We start from the raw sequence: 23,755 nt of genomic DNA, 5'->3' as shown, positions 1-23,755 counted from the left end.
CACATGTACCCTAGAACTTAAAGTATAATAAAAAAAAAAAAAAAGAAGTCAAGGTTCTCTATGAATTCTTTCATAAATAGCTTTAGTGGGGTGATTTTCTCAAATACTGGCTGTTTGTAAGTTGTAGTAGCAGTGTATTGGGTATGTGAGCAAGCTCACTGTCTCCTGCAGAGATGGAGAGTTTCTTGTGAAGCTTATCTAATTCCTCAGTGGTGTGCACATCTGTCAGTAGGTATTTTATTTGGTTGTACAGTTTCACTTCCCGGCCAGTAGGTGGTGATTTTAGTAGAGGCAGCTGCAGTGGTAGCAGTGGGATTTATGCTTGGCCCTTGTTAATCAGGAGTAATACTGTGATATCCTGGGCAATGAGTGGGGCTATGGGACTCCCAGGGATCCCCATCTAGTGTTCTACCACTAAGGCAGGTGGAGGGGGCAAAGCTGGGTGTGGCTGCATCAAGCAAACCCTTGACCAGGGTCTCTAACAGCAGGTGCAAGCACTGACCCTGGCAGGGTTTGGCCCACTAATGGCAGGTGCAGGCACTGAACCTGGAAGGGTTCAGAGTTCAGACCACTGGAGCAACTTTCCAGGGAGGGATGGAGGTGCTTCTACCATTCCAAAGAACCCTATCAAGCACTGGGGGACATCCTGGAATCCACAGCCCAGCATATAGTAGTGGGACTTATCCAGTTCCCATGCCCTCTACCAAATGGGTCTCTCTCCAGTGTCAGGCAGCCAGCAGCAGGCCGCAACAGCTAGCCCAGTTCTTAACAGACTGCATTTAGATCATGAAGATGCCCCTGGCTGAAATAATCCATGCCTAGGGGCAGAAAGTGTGGCTCTCAGGCTATACTCTTTCCAGTCTGGTTCATGAAGGGAGGGGTTCCCAGCTCTCACACAGCAGTGCAAACCATGCCACACTCTCCTCTCAGTTCTGACCATGAAAACGTCTCTCTGCCTGATGTCAGTTCACATATCTCATCATCATACCTGTGGATAGTGTGCTTGAGTCCCAGGGGGATGGGACTGGGTCAGCAGACTTGTTCTCAGGCCCCCTGGACTCAAGCACAGATTGTGATAGGCGCAGGCTGGTCCAGGATCAGCAGAATACTCAGGCACTGTGGCTGCACTGCGGCCGCACTGCCGCCCTGCTGCCAGGAAGGGCAGGCCCCTCTCCATGGGAACAACCAAGTAGGCAGCTTTGGGGAAGACCAGTAGGCATGGGGCACATGGTTCCAATGTGCCTCAATCTCAGCAAGCTGCAACAGCTGGCAGCAAAATCCATCCCTGGGATGTGTGGAAGCAACAGTCCTTCACTTCTCTCCCTGGTCTTACCCTTTATTTTCTCATTTAATCCTTGCAATGACAACATAAGACAGAATCTGTAATTTGCTCCCATTACAGATGGTAAAACTGAAGCTCAGAGAGTTCAATTAACTTAGCCAAGATCATGAAACCAGGAAGAGGTACAGTAGGGATTGGAATCCAGGCTTTTAACTACGACTAGTTTTAAGCAATGCTGCTGCCTCCTCAGTTGGTACAGGAGGCTTACTAATGGTTTTTTAAATCTAAAATGCATAAATCTAGAAATGTTATGTCTATGTGTAGGATCAATGGGAAAGTGTATGGAAAGATGACAAAAATGGGGGCCAAAATATATAGGATTTAAAATATGCCTGTGTATAGCTAAAACCACTCAGAGAAAGAAACACATCAGCACCTGATAATAGATGGGCTTATAATATCCTTTTATTACTTTATTTTACAGAAGGCTAGTCCAGAGCCCACAAGACTTTAATGAGGACTGTGACACTTTACCAGTTATGCGACCTTGAGGAAGACAACCTCTCTGTGACTCAATTTCCTCCTTGGTAAAATCAGGGGACTGGAGACAGTTATTTTTAAGTCCCTTTCAGCTGTTTCATCTCGTGACTTTACGATGTTAGGAATTTATTCCATTTCTGCCATATGAACTGTCTATTTTTAAGGCAGGCCTGGCTATATAGTTCTTTGAGCTGTCTAATGTAGCTTTGTGCCCGCTGCAGTCCAGATCTTCCAGTTTCAATATAGATGTGAATATAAGACTTAATTTCCTCATCTTTTTTTTATACACATGAAATATCTCAGAAAACAAATGCCCTTTCATATAGGAATGGTGGGTCGGGCGTGGTGGCTCACACCTATAATCCCAGTACTTTGGGAGGCCGAGGAGGGTGGATCATGAGGTCAGGAGATTGAGACTATCCTGGCCAACATGGTGAAACCCCATCTCTACTAAAAAAATACAAAAAATTAACTGAGTGTGGTGGTGCGCACCTGTATTCCCAGCTACTCAGGAGGCGGAGCCTGGGGAATCACTTGAGCCTGGGAGGCAGGGGTTGCAGTGAGCCAAGATCGCACCACTGCACTGACAGAGCAAGACTCTATCTAAAATAATAATAATAATAATAATAATAATAATAATATAGGAATGGTTGTAGACCCATATTATGAAATATTATATAGATATTTAACATAGAAAAATGGAGTATTTGTGCATAACAAATATATATCAATTTAATTTTTTATACATTTACATGTTATAAATATGTATCATACATACAGCAATTCATGATGAATAGTTAAATGAAGAAAATATGTTGCAGATTAATATTTATAGTATAACTGATTTTTGTAAAGAAGCAAGGAAAGAATAAAGAAAATGATGAAGAAAGAGAGGGAGCAAAAGGCATAGAGTGAAAGAAAGTAAGAAAGAATTATGTATGCGCATCAGTGTCTATATGTGTGAGTTTTTGTGACCAAGAAACTGTTAAGTTTTTCTTTATTTCTTTATAGTTTGACTTTTTACAATATGCACGTATTTCTTTTGTAGTAAAATAAGACAAAAAGAAAAAAATCTTAACTCCCAAGAAGATTTAGTTTCATATCCTTTCATATCCTTTTCTGACTCCTGCTCATCTTCCCTTCTCTCTTCTGTCTTCTCCTCTCTTCTGCATAGAGAATCACTGCTTCCATATATTCATCACCAACTAAGCAGAGTTTTAGTTTTACTTAATAACAGCAAAACAAAATGTCCCCCTCCCACATTTTCCCAAAAAGCACGCTTTTCTTTTATCATGCTGTTTAATATGCTTTTTCAAAAAGTCCTATTACGGACTGCCTACTGGTCCCTGTCCCTGTCAAAAGCCTTCCTCAGGAGTGAATTCCCACTCCAGGAAACCAGTTATCTGACATTTTATGTTGCTGGCAAGTTATCACTCTTAAAGCACTGGGATCACCTGTATGTTTACATATTTCAAAGGAAAATGTCTCTTTAACCTTTTTAGAAGAATGTGAAACTATCTTTTTTAGTGTTTGACTCACAAGGAAGATCTGGGAATGTTATTGCAATCCACATCAAATCCTTTTGTGGTTCATGGAACAAAAGAGAGGTAGGGGGAAAATAGAACAAAAGAAAAACAGCTCATCAGATTTTTTTTTCAACAATATTTTGATATGTTAAAATCTGTGAGGGGCCGTGCACAGTAGCTCACGCCTGTAATCCCAGCACTTTGGGAGGTCGAGGCAGGTGGATCACCTGATGTCAGGAGGTCTGGACCAGCCTGGCCAGCATTGTGAAGCTCTGTCTCTACTAAAGAATACAAAAATTTCTCTTCTTGTGATAGTTTGCTAAGAATGATGGTTTCCAGCTGCACCCATGTCCCTACAAAGGACGCAAACTCATCCTTTTTTATGGCTGCATAGTATTCCATGGTGTATATATGCCACATTTTCTTAATCCAGTCTGTCACAGATGGACATTTGGGTTGATTCCAAGTCTTTGCTATTGTGAATAGTGCCACAATAAACATACGTGTGCATGTGTCTTTGTAGTAGAATAATTTATAATCCAAACACCGCATGTTCTCGCTCATAGGTGGGAACTGAACAATGAGATCACTTGGACTCGGGAAGGGGAACATCACACACTGGGGCCTATCATGTGGAGGGGGGAGGGGGAAGGGACTGCACTGGGGAGTTATACATGATATAAATGATGAATTGATGGGTGCTGACGGGTTGATGGGTGCAGCACACCAACATGGCACAAGTATACATATGTAACAAACCTACACGTTATGCACATGTACCCTAGAACTTAAAGTATAATAAAAATAAAAATAAATAAAAAAATAAAAAAAAAAAGAATACAAAAATTAGCCGGGTGTGGTGGCTCGTGCCTGTAATCCTAGCTACTCAGGAGGCTGAGGCAGGAGAACCGCTTGAACCTGGACTGATATTGCACTATTGCGCTTCAGCCTGGGAAAGAAGAGTGAAACTCTGTTTAAAAAAAAAAAATCTGTAAGGAAAGGAGGAAAATTTGATCAGAATGTTAGGATGTTAAAATTAAATGAGAACTTAGAAACCATTGAATTCAGTTCCTATATTTTACAAATAAAAAACATGAAGACCAGATAGGAGAAATTATTTGCACCAAGTCACACAATAAGGTAATAGTAGTGTTGAGATTATGCCCTCCATTTTCTGCCTCTCAATAATGAAGTGAACATACTGGGTTTTGGGTGCAGGTAGACCTGATTTGGAGTCTTAGACCTCCAATCAATAATTATGTGATATTTTATTTACCAGTGTAAAATAAAAATTGTGATATTTGTCTCATAGAATTATTGTGAAAATCAAATGGAATCATTTATATAAATAGTACAATGTTTAGAGCACAGAAAGTGTACATAAAACATTAGGTTTAATATCTATTTTAATGTTCCACCCACTCTGTATATTTTGTTTGCATTTCAGTGATTATCTGTCTTTCTAGTGCATTTTGTCTTGTTCTTACATTTGTGAGGCAAAATAAGGCCATTCAAAATTATCCCTTTATATCACTTAATATGATATGGTTCTGTGTCTCCACCTAAATCTCTTGTTGAATTATAATTCCCAGTGTTGGGGGAGGGACCTTGTAGGAAGTGATTGGATCATAGGGGTGGATTTCCCCCTTGCTGTTCTTGTGAAAATGAGTGAGTTCTCAGGGGATCTGATGTTTAAAAGTGTGTGGTGCTTTCCTCTTCACTTGCTTTCTCTCCTGCTGCCGTGTTAAGACATGCTTGCTTCTCCTTTGCCCTTCTACTATGATTGTGAGTTTCCTGAGGCCTCCCAGCCATGGTTCCTGTATAGCCTGTGGAACTGTGAGTCAGTTAAACCTCTTTTTTTCATAAATTACCCAATCTCAGGCAGCTCTTTGTAGCATGTGAGAATGGACTAATACATATTGTTCTGGTTTTCTCATGTTTTTCATGGCCCAGAAGTCCTAGCAAAGTAGTTAGGCAAGAAAAAATTTAAATAAAATAATCCAATCGGAAAGGAAGAAGCAAAATTATCTCTATTTGCAGAAGACATGATCTTATATATAGAACCCTCTAAAGATTCCACAAGCAGTCTTAGTAGAACTAATACATTCAGCAGAGTAGCAAGACACCAAATCAACACACAAAATTTAGTTTCATCTCTATACACTAACAATGAACAATCTGAAAAAGAAATTAATAAAATTTTATTTACAATAGCATCAAAAGGAATATAATAGTTAGGAATTAATTTAACCAAGGAGGCAAAAGACTAGTACAGTAAAAAGTATAAAAGTGTAGTAAGAGAAATTGAAGACATAAAATAATTGAAAATATATCTCATGTTCATTGATTGAAAGACAATATTGTAATATTGTCAGAATGTCAACACTGCCCTGTGGGCAGTCTTATACAGATTTAATGCAATATTGGTATAAATATCAGCAACATTTTTTGCAGACATTAAAATAAATCCATCCCCCAAATTACATAGAAACTTAAGGACCCCAAATAGTCAAAACAATTTTGAAAAAAAAAAGAATAAAATGTAGCACTCTCACTTCCACATTTCAAAACTTACTACAAAGCTACAGTAATTAAAACAATGTGGCACTGGCATAAAGACGGACATATATACCAATGGAATGGAATATACCAATAGGAAGCCCAGACATAGACACTCACATATATGGTCAAATGATTTTTGGAAAAGGTGTCAAGACCAATGGGGAAAGGACAGTCTTGTCGACAAATGGTGCTGGGAAAACTGGATGTTTACATGGAAAAAATTAATTTTGATGCTCACTTAACATCATATACAAAATTAAAATGGATGAAAGACCTAAACATAAGAGCTGACATATGAAAATGTTTAGAATGAAACATAGGAAAAAGCTATATGACACTTCATTTGGCAATAGTTTCTTGGATATGACTTCAAAGGCACATGCAACAATAAAAAGTAGACAAATTAGACTTCATAACAATTAAAGACTTTGCATCAAAGGAAACATTCGACAGAGTGAGAAGGCAATCTACCTACTACAGACTTCAAGAAAATGTTAGCAAATCATATATCTGATAAGAGGTTAATATCCATAATATATCAATAACTCCTAAAACTCTACAACAACAAAAACCCCAGAACCGATACAAATATGGGCAAAGAACTTGGATAGACATTTCTCCATAGAAAACATACAAATGGCCAGAAAGCATATGAAAAGATGCTCAGCATCACTAATTTTAGGGAAATGCAAATCAAACCAATGACATATCACCTTACACATTAGGAACAATAATATCACAAAAACAAAATAAGTGCTGGTGAGGATGTGGAAGAATTTGAATCCTTGTGCACTGTTGGAGGAAATGCAAAATTTTACAGTCACTATTGAAAACAGTATGGCGGTTTCTCAAAGACAAAAAATAGATGTATTATATGATGCTGCAAATTTACTTCTGGGCATATACTCAAAAGAATTGGGAACAGGATCTCACAGAGATATTTGTACACCTATGTTCATTGTAGAATTATTCACAATACTTAAGAAGTTGAAGCAACCTAAATGTCCATCAGTGGGTGAATGGATAAAGAAAATGTTATATACATATAATGGAATATTATTCAACCTTAAAAAGGAAAGGAATTCTGACACATGATACAACATGGATGAACATTGAGGACATTATGCTAAGTGAAATAAGCCAGCCACAAAAACACAAATATTGTATGATTCCATTTATATGAGGTAACTAGAGTAATCAAAATCACAGAGGCAGACAGTGGAATGGTGGTTGCCAAGGACTGGAGGTAGAGGACAGCAAGAAGTTATTGTTTAATGTGTATCAAGTTTTGGTTTTTCAAGATGAAAGGAGTTCTGGAGATGGATGTTGCTGATGGTTGTACAACAATATTGATGAGCATAATATAACTGAATGGAACATTTAAAAATGATTAAGATGGTACATTTTATGTAATATGTATTTTACTGTAATAAAAAAGTAAGGGCAACAGATGGAATGTCATTTCCCCACGACTCTAATTTATACTTCATCTTACCCTTATGGATATGACTGTGTTTATGTTTATGTTTAATTTTGTCAACTTTAGTGGATTTTGTAAACTGCTTTAAAGAAAGATAACTACCTATGCTATTGAAAATCATTCATATTACCTTTGTGGGAATACTGGTTCCCAGAATTACATATATCCCCATGATTGTTGGGCACCTGTTAGCCTCCAACTATTGAATTTAGTCAGAGGAAAAGAAGGGCCAACACAAATGATCTCCGAGTATATCAAAGGATAAAGAACTGGAATCCAGAACCTGAAAGGCTTACTTAAAAGAATTTATACTTTCTGATCAACATCGAATGTCAATTAGTTGCTTGTTTTTCTCCCAAATCTTTGTGTTTTCTGTTCTACAATCAACAAATTAAGACTCAGACTTCTTGGTGAATATTACTGACACATCAACTCATTTTCATTTAGAATCCTGTTGTTTAATGGCTATATCTTAGCTAATTAAAAGTAGAAACTCTCAAACTATGTATGTTTAAGTTATTCTCAGCATTGGGTACAGTACTTAGCACAAAACTCAGTGTTCAATAAACAGTTGTTAAAGGAAGAAATGTTCTAATAGTACATATGCAATGTGTCCCGGTTATCTTTCTGATTTGGTTAAGGTATTTTAGTATATATTATCTAATTTTTTAAGATCTATTTGGCAGGGCTAAAGACTTTTTAGGCCATCTACATATATTTGCATCCAACTATTAGAAGAAAAACTTTAGACCAATTAAATTTAACAGAGTTTAATTGAGCAAAGAATGTTTACAAATCAGGCAGCCTCTAGAACCAGAACACGTTCCGAGTGACTCCAGGGCTGCCACGTGGTTGGATAACATTTATAGTCAGAAAAGAAAAGTGATGTACAGAAAATATAATTGAGGTACAGAAATAGACGAATTGGTTAAAACTGAGTGTTTATTTGAACCTGGTTTGAACAGTTTGGCTACCTGTGGTTGACAGAAGTTGGGCTGCCATAATTAGCTATGATTCTTATCACAACAGTAAGTTTCAGGCTACTTACACATCAAGTTGGGTTGTAATTCATTATGCATGGAGAAACCCTTGGGCTGAACTTAAAATAGGTAAGAAGTCTGCTTTAGGGCAAACATAATAAAACACCACTTTTAAAAAAAATGAAAGATAATAAAATAAACTCTTGTAACTCTTTTCCTGAGACCTTAGATAGGTATTTGGACTTGGACCGCCATTTCACAGGTTTTCCAGTTCTGGCTAATTTTTTGTATTTTATTATAGGTTTGAATCCAAAAGAAAAGAATTCTTTTGCTCCTTTTTTTTTTTTTTCATTTTGATTAGTTTCTCAAACACCTGGAAAGCTAATGTGGACCACCCAGAGGAACAAGATCTGAAACTTATCAGAAGCTCATGATAGTGTAAGACCAATGATTGAGACTATAGATCTGAATTATTCTTCCATCTCTGCCATTACATGGCTATAATATTGAACATGTCACTTAACCTCCCTGTCTCTGCCTTTATTTACTATGAGTACTATGAAGTTCAAAACAAATAATGCATTTTTCAAACTTTGCATTTCAAAAAATATAAAACATAATGCAAGTGTAAAGCATTGTTACAAAACAAACTTTTATAAAGTAGAGTCTTACAAATTAAACAAAATCTTATGGGTCCTCATGACCACCCACATTGCCATCCGCAAAAGAAAGGAGAAGCTTTTTGTTTTGTTTTATTCTGTTGCTGTATTCTTTGGCAAAAGCAACAACACGCTAGAGCCATAATAGAAGCAACAATGGTAACAGCAATCTGTTCAGCCATCAACTATGTCTATAAAATATCTCATACCACCAGTGACCAATAGTTAAAAACTCACACTAAAAATCTATGTGATTAGTTTTTCCTTACCTACCTCAGATTGTCTGCTAAGCATATGGGATGGAAGATCTGAGTGTTTAAATAATTTGATGAAGCAGAACTTTTAGAACAACTGCCTTCTTCTTCTATAATATGAAAGCCGCATCCTTATAATAATTTTCTATGAATTCCTCCTAGAAAATTAATTTTGTGGAATATTGCTGGATGGCACATTTCCTCATTATTAGCCTTCCTAAGAATATCTGAAATAACAGATTTCTTAGCCTGACCTCTTTGGATTGCAAATGATGGAAACCCAACTCAAACCAGCTTGACAAAAAAAGGGAATTTAATGACTCAATTATGAAGTTCAGGATTCATTTAGGCACTGGCCTATTCCTGTGACCTAATACTTCCACATAATTAATTTCACACTAACAATGTGACATCACTGAACATAGAGTTGGGAAGAGAGGTGCACAACTGGCTTTTGAAAATTAGGACAAACCAACTCCAGCACGTGTCAACCTGTATGCTAGGCATGGTGCTTTGTGCCAAAGCTATGGGATTAAGTAAAAACATGGTCCCTTTCTTGACATAGGGAATTAGAAGGGAAGAAGGGGGCTCTGTAACATTTATTTCAATATCCAGATGCCAGGTACCCAATTCCATTCTCTATTCGTTATAAGAGCTTAGACTCCGTGCTTAAACGCCAGTTCCAGTATCTGTTTGATCTTCAGCAAATTACTTAACCTCTCTGTGTCAGTTCCCTAATCTAGAGAAAGGGGATAGTAGTAACATCTCCTTCACAGAGTTGTTTTTGGAATGAAATCAGTCCACACATGTAAAACAGAATAAATTTTCATTCATGGTGACTTATTATTAAATACTTGCTATTGATATATTTTTATTGCCATTTTTCTATTTTCATAAAAATCTCTTTGATTTGTAGGTATCAATATCTCCAGCGAAGAAACTGAGAGGTTAAAAGACTTGCCCAAAGACACATATAATATATAATATGATTAAGCTGGTATTTGACTCTAGCTCTATATAATTACAAGTCTCATATGGTTTTACGTTCCACACCAATAACACAGGACTGTTTATCATACGCCTATTCTGAACCACCTACAATACTAGGAGCCTTAAATATATTTTCTAATTTATCATTTACAACAGTACAATGCATCAAAATTTTCTATTTCTACTTTACATATAAGATAACAGGGAATCAGAGAGGTTAAGTGATTCCTGTGGCCATACAGTGAGCTGGGATTTAAACCAAGTCTGCTAGATTTCTAGAAATGTGTTCTTAATGACTCTGCTAAATGACTTACAACTTTTAACCATTAGTTTGAGTCATGTTTTTTCATTTTACCCTGAAACAGGATGTGGTGCGTGGGTAACATGGTAGGTGCCCTACAAGAGATGAGAATATAATACGTATCAGCAATGGAACGAGGAGAGGGAGAGGGATTTGATTTTGTTTTTTCTTATAGCAGGAGCAGAGAATCCTTCTCTGGATCCTGTTCGATAAATTTTAACAGACTGATGGGGTGGACTGTGCATTTCTTGTAAAGGAGACAGCCTGAAGAAAAGCATAGAAGCTTGAGAGCATGTGTATGTTTGGTGAATGGCAGCAGATCAGAGAGGTATTATGGGATGAACAGGTGGAGATGGAAAAGTTGTCCTTGATCATCGAGGGTTTTCAAGCACATGCTAAGGAATTTGGACTTAATTCTATGGTACTAAGAAGTCACTGAAATTTTTTGAGAAAAGGAATTTAATGAACTGGCTTGTATTTAGAAAAACAAGGATTGTAGTAATATGTAAAAACAGACTGGAGCAGAGGGAGACTGGAGCCAGAAAGATGAGTTATATATTATTACAATAGTTTCTGCAAGAGATTATGTAAGCTAGAATTAGGGAGGGGTTTGAGAGCAATAGATGACTTTGGGAAATACTTAGAAAGTATCGTTAACAGTATTATCTCTGCTAATTAAAAAATAACTCAGCATACAAGGTAACAACATTTTATTGCAACAGATCAGCATTGACTAGAAGACTTTCAGAAGTCTGTATTGACCAACTACTAGAAGTTTTTCAAAACTTACTATTTGCCATGTGCCATTGCAAGCCTTTTACGTGCATTATCAAGTAGTTACTATTATTTCTCTAATTTGCAGATGAGAACAAGAAAGATCAGAGAGGTCAAATAATTTGCTCAGTTACAGTTAGAGAGCGACGAAGCCCACATTATCTTCTTAATAACTCACATTATACACAAATCATCACACTGGCTTAGGCCAGGACCTTCCTCTCTGGTGTAGACAGTTGCAATAGCTTCTCAGGAGGTCTTTGTACTTCTCCTTCCTACCTATCTTTTCTTTACTGATCAGCTGGAATAATATTTTTGAAAACATAAACAAAAGTCACTCCTCTGCTCAAAATCTTTCAATGGTTTCCTGCTGTACTTGGAATACAACCCCAAGTCCTTTCCTAGGGCACTAGCCTTGTATTGGCCTTGATCACTGCTCCTGCCCACCTCATACCACTCACCGTTTGGCCATTATAGTCCAACAACATTCACTCATCCACTTTCTGGCAGGCCCTGGAATATTCTAAGCACTTTCCCATCTCAGGTCTCTGCGAATGCTATTTCCTCTACCAGTGCTCATCCTCCCATTCTTTATCAACTAAGTTCTCACTTACACGTGTTTGATCTCAAGCTGTGTGTGTTTCCTTGTTATTTGAAGCACTATGCTGAGCCATATTGGAATCCGAGGTAAAAGGAAAAATCAGTAATATTGACTCTGAGTTTATGTAATATTTTGATTTTTTCTCATGATGGAATTTTTGCATTTTTATTTTAAAAATATTGTATTAAAATTTTATTTATCTTGATTATTGAGTATTTTGGTGTCCCCTTAAAATTCTCACCAAAGAAAGTGCCTCGCTCACCTCACCCTTTTCCAGTACTGGTCATTTTCTGTCCCACCAAACTGTTAAGTAAGCTTCAGGGGTGCCCGGAACATGCCTGTTTTGTTCACTGCTATACTCACTGTATGCAACAGATTAATTGTCATGGAAAAAGCAACAAATGAAATTTGTTGAATCATTGAATGAAATGTTAGGGATTTCACCAGTAATATTCAAATGTATCATCTCATTTCATCATCATAGTAACTCTGTGATTTGGGTGTTCTCTCCTGTTTGTAGATGAAGATAGTGATGCTTAAAGATGTTAAGTAACTTGGCCAATGTAGATACACAATTAATTAGTACATCACAGAGGTAGAATTTGAATCCAAGCCTCTGCCTCTACATCCAGGTATTTTCTACCACACCAGCTCCTGTCTGGAGGTTTATTTAAACAAAGGCTGAGTAGGCATTAATCAGGGTTGCAGAAAGAAGTTCTGGATTATACAGGAAGCTGGATGAGTGGACTTCAAGTTCTCTTTAGATACTTAATATTTTGTAATTCTATGATGACCACCTTATAATAAGCTGATTAGAACTTGGTAAAATCAGTTTCTTAATTTGCAAAATGGGAATAATAGTCTGGATCAAACTGATTTGTTTAGAACATTATATAGAATGGTCTGTGTAAGTTGTCTAATACAGTGTTTGTTATAGAGGAGGTAGCACATTTTAGTAATTAATTGTAATAATAACAATAAACAACTTAGGTGAGAGTGAAAAACCTGGAATTTGAGACCAAAATAACTTCTCTTTTGCTCTGTTTCCATGGAAAGTGCCATTTCTCCAGTCGGAAGAAGAGAGTTAGACTCACTGTCTCACTTCTGTACTTGCCTTCCTGATGCGAGGTAGGCCATTCAATCCTGTTTTGAAGTTGAGGATCTTAAGGCGCTGAGAACAACTTCCAGGACCTCCTAGTTTTTGCCTAGCACTCCTAGCTTCTTTATTTTTCACATGGAAGTAATTCTAATAGACTCCAACCTGGTTCTTTCTGGTCCTTCTTTTCTAGTCACCCAGATGGCCTGACACTTGGGAGGGACAGGGAATAAACATCATCTTACAGAGATATTCTTTCCAGTAAAAGCAGCATTACCTGGAAAACACATGGTGGAGGCAGTGGGAGTAGGGGGAGAAGAATGATGTTTTATCTCCTGATAGTAAAGTCACAATGAGTGTTTCATGAAAGAGGATATGGTTTCAATCAGCTGAGGTTGCATGTGGGAACCTCCTGGCTCCTCTCCTTCACCTTTTCTTATGCCAGAATCTTACTACAAAAAGGCTGAACCACGCCACTGATAGAATTTTATCCAGTGTAGTACTCACCCCTGGGTTCAACTTCATAACCTCTAGCATGATGTGGATCTCATAGCAAGCACCCAATAAACACATGTTGAGTGACTGATAAAACATAAGTCTATAACAGACAACTTAACACACATGCTCACAGATTTACAGTCCTCTGGTGTGAGATATGTGTTTAGACACTTTTTCCTGTGGGTTCCCTTTCGTATTTTTGTCCTTCACTTTTCTGGTTCATTTGTTACATCCTCTCCCATTTTTACATATACATTCATGTGTGTGCATGCGCATGCACACACACACACACACACACACACCCCTCAGGATCAAAAAGATGTGGAGATACAATAAATCAATTTTGCTTATATTAAAAGCAAACTGAAGACTAACAACATTCGCAGCAAAATTTCTCATTCTCCTGCTAGTTCATTTGTTTTGAAAATGCAAACAAGGCTTAACCGAGTTTGCTTCATTATCTGGACAATTTAATATTCTGCATCATTTTTTGGATGAGTTGGTAAGACATAGCTGCCTCTTCAAACCTGAGTGAAGCACACAGAGGAGCAAGTTCTGAGACTGGGAAGTAAACAGAGGGAAAATGAGGTGAAAATATGTATAGGCTGGATATCCCTTCTCTGAAATGCTTGGGACCGGAAGTGTTTTGAATTTTGGACTTTGGAATATTTGCATTATACTTACCAGTTGAGCACCCCAAATTTGAAAATCCGAAATCCAAAATGCTCCAATGAGCATTTCCTTTGAGCACTAGGTTGGTGCTCAAAAAGTTCTGGATTTAGGAGCATTTTAGATTTGGGCTCTTCGAGTTTAGGATGTTCAATATATTTAAAAAGGGTAGCAAGATAGATCAAAGACAGAATGGCATAGCATAGAAAGAGAAATGGAAAGACAGGGTATTATTTATTCAGCTGCCATTGCTAAAGGCAGTGTGATCTGATAGGCAAGCCAAGAAACCCACAATATATTTTATATCACAGTGAATACAAGTATCTAGTAGCCATGGGATGCAATGGAGGGCATTTAAGATAATATGAAGGCTGTATTATCACGTGGGCAAACAGGAATGGGAGACTCCAGTGTGTGTCTAACTAGGGAGTTCAGGAAGTCAGCAACTTGGTGATCCACCAGTGAATAAGTCAACGTGTCCCAAGTTTTGAAGACCAGGCACTTGAAATGGACTGACTGGTGAGATCAAGGCATGCCCCAATCTTGCTGGGAAGTGCACTGTAGCTAATTACAAAATTTGGTCACAAATTATTTTCATCTCATTCCCTCTACCTATGCCCTTTGAAATGTAAAGATTGCAGCTCCTCCCATCTATTATCCACCCATTCATTGGACTTATTTTGTCTAATATGTTGCAAGTAGGTGCTTGAAAATGACTTCCTTATTGGGGCTTGTCTTTTCTCTTGCTGTTGTTAGAGGACCTGCTGTCATCATCATTTGACAATTTCCAGGCTAGCCTATTGTGTGAAGAGAGACATATATTTTAATCACCTTTATCACTCAAGCTAGCAAACATCAGCCGACCCCCAGAAGCAGAACCATCTAACTCAGGGTCCCAACCTTTTTGACACCAGGGACTGGTTTTCCGGAAGACAATTTTTCCACAGATCCAGTGGTGGGTCAGAGGAATTGATTTTGGTATGAAACTGTTCTACCTCAGATCATCAGGCATTAGTTAGATTCTCATTCTCATAAGGAGCACACACCTAGAATCCTTGCATGTGCAGTTCACAACAGGGTTCATGCTCCTATGAGAATCTAATGCTGCTGCTGATCTGACAGGAGGTGCAGCTCAGGTAGTAATGCTCACTCACCTGCCACTTGCCTCCTGCTGCATGGTATCAACAGATCCAATGAGAAAATGATGACACTAATGTACTAATAGTTAACACTTCTCTGGTGATTACTATGTGCTAGGCATTATTTTAAGTTCCTATCAGGCCATGGACTGGTACTGGTCAGTGGCCCAGGGGTTAGGGAACTCTGATCTAACTGACCAGCAATTAGTTCTCTTTGGCACACAAGTGAGCTTGGCTATGACCAGCAGAAGCAGCGCCCAGCCAGGCAAGTCCAAATAGTCAACACACAGAATTAAAAACTAAATTAGTGATATTGTTTTCACCTACTAAGTTTCAAAGTGGTTTTCTTCTTTTAAATACATCAAAAAATAACTGATATATTAATTCAAAGGTTTCAGATAGGTCATTAGTCCAGTTCTTTGGGAACAAGAATTCAGTAAACAGAAAATCTCAGTCTTGGGAACAAACCAGGAAGACAGTGGTAAAAAATTGAGTAAACACAAGGACAGATTCTTACATATAAGGCAGAAGCAAGTTTGTGAATTTTGGAACCTCATATTAGAGTCAGGCAGATTTAAGTGAACATGTTTAATGATGTAATATGGACTCACATTTGTAAGCAATTCCTGGGTAAGTTCAGAGTTGTTGCTGGGAACTTTCTTGAATTTTTCTACCCATATTTTGTGCCTATTCTTCATAGAAGCTATTCCAAATATTTTTCAAACTCTTCAGATCTCAGACCCTCCTTTGTTTTTCTCTCTCACTTGATGATCTTCCCTCCATGTCACAGAGAAAATGGGAGCAATCACTTAAAAACTAAGTCAATTTTCTACCACCAAAGGTACAGATTTAACCAACTGCATCCAGATTTGCATCTTTCTCCCCAAAATGATGTAACCTCCACATGCCTGAGGTTAATCCTTCTGTCTGCGCTTTACATCCATCTAGAGGACCTTACCATCTATATTCTCTTTCTTCTGTGCCTTTGATGTCCTTCCTTTTACTCGGTACTTCTAATCAGAGTGTAAATACGCCAATCATTTCCATTTTAAAAAGTTCCCCTTACCCCTGTGTTCTTGAATGATCCTCCTAGTTCTGTCTCCTTCACTTTCAAGCTTTGGGGTAAAGTGGTACACACTGCTGCAGTGTCCTCCCTGCAATTTAGCTTTCAACTGTGTTCAATTGTGTTTTTGCCCTCAACCTCCATGAAATTGCATTCACCTGAAGTTGGAAGCAGAAGGAAGGAATTAAAAAAGAAAGAGCAAATATTTATGATTTAGATAACAGATAATAATTAGATAAAATGATACAAAAATGCACTCAAAGCTGGCAGTGGGGGAAAACACATTGGTCACTACTTGCTACCAAAATCAAGAAAAATGCATAAACTTTTGTGCTTTCTCTGAAGCACAAAATCACAAAATAAGAAATAATAATCACAGATTTAGAGAAAAATAAAGACTATGACACTCTGCTTAACATTATGCATGTAAATATTTTTAAACTTGATTAAAATAGACATTTATTTAGATAAGTATAAATGATAAGATCTACCTCCAGAAGAAATGGAAAATTTAGACAATATTCATGGAGGAAATAGAAGTTGTCAATGAGCTACCCCTTCCAAAAGTACACCAGATCCAGATGTTGATAAGAAAATTCTACCAAACATTTAAGGAATTCCTAACTGATCCTGAATGCAAAAATTGCATATATTTTCTAAAAGATTACCTAAGAAAAGGAAATTGGCTGGGCGCGGTGGCTCAAGCCTGTAATCCCAGCACTTTGGGAGGACGAGACGGGCGGATCACGAGGTCAGGAGATCGAGACCATCCTGGCTAACAAGGTGAAACCCCATCTCTACTAAAAAATACAAAAAACTAGCCGGGCGAGGTGGTGGGTGCCTGTAGTCCCAGCTACGGGAGGCTGAGGCAGGAGAACGGCGTGAACCCGGGAGGCGGAGCTTGCAGTGAGCTGAGATCCGGCCACTGCACTCCAGCCTGGGCGACAGAGCGAGGCTCTGTCTCAAAAAAAAAAAAAAAGAAAAGAAAATTATAGATCAAATTAATGTATTAATATCAGTGTGAGAATCCTAAATGAAATATTAACAAATATAATTGAGCCACTAGGAGAGTAATTGCTATTAAATAGATGGGATTTATTCAAGAAATGCAGAATGGTCCCATGGGACTAAATCTAATAATATAATTTGTGGTATAAACAGATCCAATGAGAAAATGATAATAATGTTCTAAGTTAACACTTCTGTGGTGTTTACTATGTACCAGCCATTATGTTAAGCACTTTAAATATGTTAACTCACTTACCAACGTCTCACAGCTTCCATATGAAATGAGAAACATTATTTTCTCCAGTTCATAGGTAAAGAAACTGTTAATGAAAGACATTTAAAATTCATCCAGGATTATATACCCTGATAATTGACAGAGATACTTTCTGCAACCTAGGTAAGTGCCTGACTTCAGTGCACTGCTACCCTTCCATCATCTTCATTGATCCTGAAATATCATTTGATACAATTCAACATTCATTCTTGTTTATTAAAATTTACTTCTAAAACAGGGATAGTTGTTTCCTTAATATGATAAAATATATCTATCTTCCTGTTAAAATGCAGGTTACACTTAATGGAGAAACCATTAGAAACATTCCGACTAAAATAAAAGACAGAGGAAAGATGCTCATTACTATTACCATTATTTAACATTTTTTTGGATGTACTAGCAAACACAAGGAAACAATAGAACAAAATTTTAAATTGTAAGTTTAGAAAGAAATTATCTTCATGTGAAGATAATATGATTGTTTACCTGGAAAACCCAAAATAGCAATATTTTAAAAATTATAAACTATAAGATATATCAGGAAGATAGCAGAGGCCCCTTAGCCCAATCATTTCCCAGCCACAAGGGGGTTCCCAAGGTGAGACCAGCAGAACTGCCCAGCTGCATCCAGTCCAAATTGTTGACCCACAGGACTATGAGCAAATAAAATGGTATTGTCTTAAGCCAGTAAATATTTGACTGCTTTATTACCCAGCAAAAATAACTGAAACACAGGATATGACAAACATGTCATATCAAATCAGTGAAGAAAATATTCATTACTTAGTAAATGTATTTGGAGAACTTGGTAGTCATCTAGCAATAAATTAATTGAGATTCATACCGTATTCACACTTTATAATAGGATTAATTCCAAGTAATATATTCAAATTTGAAAGATGAAACCATAAGGTACTATAAGAAATCACGGAAATTTTTTATAACTGTGGGAGTGAGAAGAAGAGCATTCTAACTGTACATTAAACACAAAAATCATAAAATAAAAGATTGATAGATTAACAATGAAAAAATGCAAACTTTCTGCATGGCAGAAAATCATGGGGAAAAAATCAAAAGACAGATTACAAACTGGACAAAATATTTTTTAAACATATCACAGGCAAAGGATTAATTTGATTAATATATAAAGAACTCATGTAAATAATTACAAAAAATGAATAGATTGAACATAAAAATAAAAAAAAACTTATATGCCAGTCACGGAAAAGGAAATACAAATAGTTTGTAAACATATAAAGATATGAACATAATTATTATATGTTAGTGTTTGTTCATCAGTTATAACAAGTGCACCACCTCAGGGTGGGGGGTGGTGTGCATAATGGGGGAGGCTATGCTTGTGTAGGAGTAGGGGATAAAAGAGAAATATTACACACACACAATCTATGAATCAATAAGGAAAAAAAACCAAAAACAATCAAATGTCACAAATAAACATTCCCTGAAAAGGAAACCCAAATAACACAAATGGCCAATGAATACGTGAGAAGACATATCTGTACTTGTGAAGAAAACACATAATAAAATTACAGTGGTATACCATGTAAGCTCACCATGTTGTCAAAACTTAAATTGACACTGACTTTTTGGAAACACCGTGGAATAATGAGAACTCTTATACATGTATTGCCAGTGTGGTTTGGTACCAATATTGTACGAAATAATTTAACATTATCCAGCAAAATTAAAAGAGTGAACACTCCAAAACGGTTATTCCACTCCCAGGAGAAGCACCTATACTACAATAGGACAGGTGAGTAAGAATGTTCATAGCAGAATTCTTCTTCATAGCCAAAAAAAAAAACGAAAAACAAAGAATCATCCAAAAAGCAATGGCAACTACCCACATACCTGTTTCTTGAAGAAATTAAAAACAAACTATAGAATAGTACACAGCAGTGAAAAGTATTGCACCATCAAACACAAAAAAACATAGATGACTCTCAGAAATAATGTTGAGCCAAAAAAATGTCAGGTTAGTATTTCCTTCTGAGGGAAAGGAAAAAATTGATGTGACTTAGGAAGGCAGCAGAAACTTCAAAAGAATTGTTGACAAATTTTTTTGAGTTGAGTGATGGGTACATGGTTTTTTTATTATTATTCTTTAAACTACAAATAGATGTATAATCACAAATTGTTTTCAATTAAAAATAACAATTAATGGCAGAACAAACCCCCAGGAATTTGTAAACTGTTAGAGTTGTCCAATGATCATAAACAGGACTTAGACAAACAAGAGAGCCAGATGGTAAATATTTGTACCTAGGACTAGATGGAATAAAGCAATTAGGTAGCAAATTTTATCATCAGCACATAGCTCTATTCCTGACATAATAGACATTCAGTAAATGTTTGCCGGATGAATGGATGAATAAAAAGTAGGGATTGAAAACCCTTGGGCTGGGACTTGAAAACCACAGGCTTCATTTTATTACTAATGGGAGATAAGGCTTTAGAGGCAGATAGTGGAATGCTTTGAAAATATCCCTTGTGGGATTTAGGCCATTAAAAATTCAGAATAATAAAACACTTATCATTGGAGGGAGTCATAGACATAATGAAAACAACTTGTCAATTTATTCAGTCTGGCAGCCTCATAACCCCTACGTAGACACACAGCTTAATACTTTTATCCATATAGCAGATTGGTTTTAGGAGTATCCTGGGGGAAAATTCAATCTTCATAAGAAAACACTTAACAATGTATTCCTAGAAATACAGCTCTCTTATGTAGCAAGTAGTACTTTATATGTGCAAAGTTCTATCAAACACATTGTATCAATTACTTATAGGATTTCTATAATCATATTCATATTTCATAACTGAGAAAACCAACAAACAGAAAAGCTTAATATATCACATTGTCACAAAAGTAATTATAGAAAGATTCAGCTGAGCATGGAGGCTGAACTGAGATACTACATTTAAGTGCTAGAATTAAGTGATCTGTGGTTCAGGATGCACATGTGTGATCTGCTTAAATTACTTGAAGCTTTAATGTGCAAATGATTCATTTACTGAAGGAAGGGTCTAAACTAGAGGAAATGTGTCTTTGGGATCTGTTACTATGTCTGTTCTGCCGCTGTCTTCTGTGTTATATATTTTATTTGTTTATTTTTCCATAGGTTATTGGGGTACAGGTGGCATTTTGTTACATGAGTAAGTAAGTTCTTTACTGGTGATTTGTGAGCTTTTGGTGCACACATTACCCGAGCAGTATACACAGCACCCTACTTGTAGTCTTTTGTCTCTCACCCCCATTCCATCCTTCCCCCCAAGTCCCCAAAGTCCATTGTATCATTCTTATGCATTTGGTCCTCATAGCTTAGCTCCCACATATCAGTGAGAACATACGATGTTTGGTTTTCCATTCCTGAGTTACTTCACTTAGAATAATAGTCTCCAATCTCATTCAGGTCTGCAAATGCTGTTCATTCATTCCTTTTTATGGCTGAGTAGTATTCCATCATCTATATATACCACAGTTTCTTTATCCACTCGTTGATTGATAGGCATTTGGGTTGGCTCCACCATTTTGCAATTGTGAATTGTGCTGCTATAAACATGCATGTGCAAGTATCTTTTTAGTGTAATGACTCCTTTTCCTCTGGATAGACACCCAGTAGTGGGATTTTTGGATCAAATGGTAGATCTACTTTTAGTTCTTTAAGGAATCTCCACCCTGTTTTCCATAGTGGCTGTACTAGTTTACATTCCCACCAGCAGTGTAGAAGTGTTCCCTGATCACCACATCTATGCCAGCGTCTACTGTTTTTTTTATTTTTTTATTATGGATATTCTTGCAGGAATAAGGTGACATCACATTGTAGTTTTGATTTGCATTTCTTTGATCATAAGTGATGTTGAGCATTTTTTCCCTATGTTTGTTGGCCATTTGTGTATCTTTTTTTTGAGATTTGTCTCTTCATGCCTTAGCCAACTTTTTGATGAGATTGTTTTGTTCTTACTGATTTTTTTGAGTTCATTATAGATTCTGGATATTAATCCTTTGTGTGTGTGTTTTTTTCTTCAGGCTTTTTGCTTTTCTGTGCTGTTTTCTTTACTTCTCACCATAGATTGTACCCCCTTAGAATCAGGCACCCTGGCAACACCTCATACAAAATAAAACTATCATTCCTTTTCCTCCCATCCTTAACAAAAATTAAGGATGACCCATTTTATCTCCAATCCTTCAGTAATCAGATACATAACTTTTTTTAATCTTTGGTAAACAAACTTCATTTCTTTATTTCTTATTTTTTACTGGTGCTGGCTTAGTATGTCATCTCTCCCAGGAACATCACCACCTTAACAGATGATGGTAGATGATTAGATACTTTATGTTGAGGGATTTGACAAACTGTCTCTCTCCTACCACTGCTAAAATCTAGTATCCCCCCTCAGCTTCCCCGAAATGCTTTTCCTACCTATCACTGGTATAATTCACATGTCAGAGAACCTATTTCAAAAACCAGAATTTCCAGTATGCTAGAAGCAGCTATTCTTCTGTAGAGGAAGCACTTAATAGTTGACCAAGTGTTGGTACTAACCCTTTGGATTCTAGTAACTCTCATTTTGTGTGACATATTTGCTTGCGGTGCCTGAGAGGGCAGACTCAGGGCCAGTCTTTCATGTGGCAGAGGAGTTATGATTCAAGAATGCCATAATGTTCTGCCCACTATACCCAGAACTCCCTGATTGCCCTTCTCCCAGAAAGCCCAAAATGTTACACCATTAGAAATTCATTTCTTTAGGCTGAAAGACTGTCAGACACACTTAAAAAAATTTCTTGACATTCTTGGAGGAGGTAGAACCTTTAAGTCATTAAAATAAAAGTACTTATTATTTGATTGCTTTCTCACAGAGCAGTAGCCAGGAAGGTTCCCAAGGAAATATGTTACAAGTTGAGGGAAGCTAACCTGAGACCGGCCGAGGCTGTTTGGAGCATGAGGCACTGCCCAAGGAGGCTCCTCTAGTGAAAGCATTGATGAGGTGGCAGAGGAATCAAGACTAACTGAGGAAGTAAGAGATAGCTGCCCTCTTAAAGGTTGCCAAAGAAAGGGAAGTACTATGGAATGGCCTCATGGAATGACCCCAATGTCTGATGTCACCTGTATCTGTTAGACCCAATGCCTTCCTGCTGACCTGCTCAACATTCCCTAGGAGTCTGGGAAATATGAAAGTGTCCAGAGAATGTCAAGGGGTGTTATACCATAGTCGAAAGGTTAAAAGATAATTTTTTTAAAAAAAAGTATAGTGGTGCAAAATCAAGTTTTAATACCAGGAAAAGGGGATGAAGAATGAGGTGTGAAAGGTGATTCTAGTATAGTTCCTTTTAGAGTTTTTCATTCTTTCAATTAGCTATTCATTGAGTAAGTGCCTGTACAAATTACTGTGCCAGGTAATGAGACAAATCCAAGGAATAGCAAGACACATGGATATCTAATAAAACTTGAATGTCAAGGAGTGATGAAGGTAGTAGGTAGTACAGAAATTCTAGGAAAAGAAGTCCCTCTGGGCACTTGTGTTTAGTGAGATAGATAGAGGAGTAGAACTTCAAAGTGTTTGAGATTATGTTAAAGAGAAGAGGCAAGAAGGCGATCTGGAAAACGGAAGTAGGCAAGCAAAGGCAGTGAGGTAGCAACGCATAAGATGTCTTTGGGGGGCAGAGTAAGCTGATGCAAAGAGGTGGTGGTAGTTTTTAGGCGCCTCTGGGATTAGGGCCCACTGCCTAGGTCAAATTCTCCCATTGGTGACCTTAGGCAAGAGACATAGCTTCATTGTGACACAATTTCATCATTTGAAAAGAAATAATAACAGTATCTACCTCATAAGAATGCTCTAAGAAGGGAGAAATATGTTAAATGCTCAGTAAAGTGATGAATACATCTGTTTGAAAATTTTATGATTATTTAATATTACTTTTGCTGATTCAGTAATTTATATGTTACCAGTAGGAAATGGAAGTAAAAAGGCAAGATTGTTTCTTAAGTGTTAGATGACAATATCTGGATTTTATTCTGTGGGAAGCGAGGGAG

Source organism: Colobus angolensis, unplaced genomic scaffold, assembly GCF_000951035.1.
Source record: "Colobus angolensis palliatus isolate OR3802 unplaced genomic scaffold, Cang.pa_1.0 Scaffold124, whole genome shotgun sequence".
NCBI lineage: Eukaryota > Metazoa > Chordata > Mammalia > Primates > Cercopithecidae > Colobus > Colobus angolensis.
The sequence above is the reverse complement of the archived record's forward strand: the minus strand, read 5'-3'. Positions refer to the sequence as shown.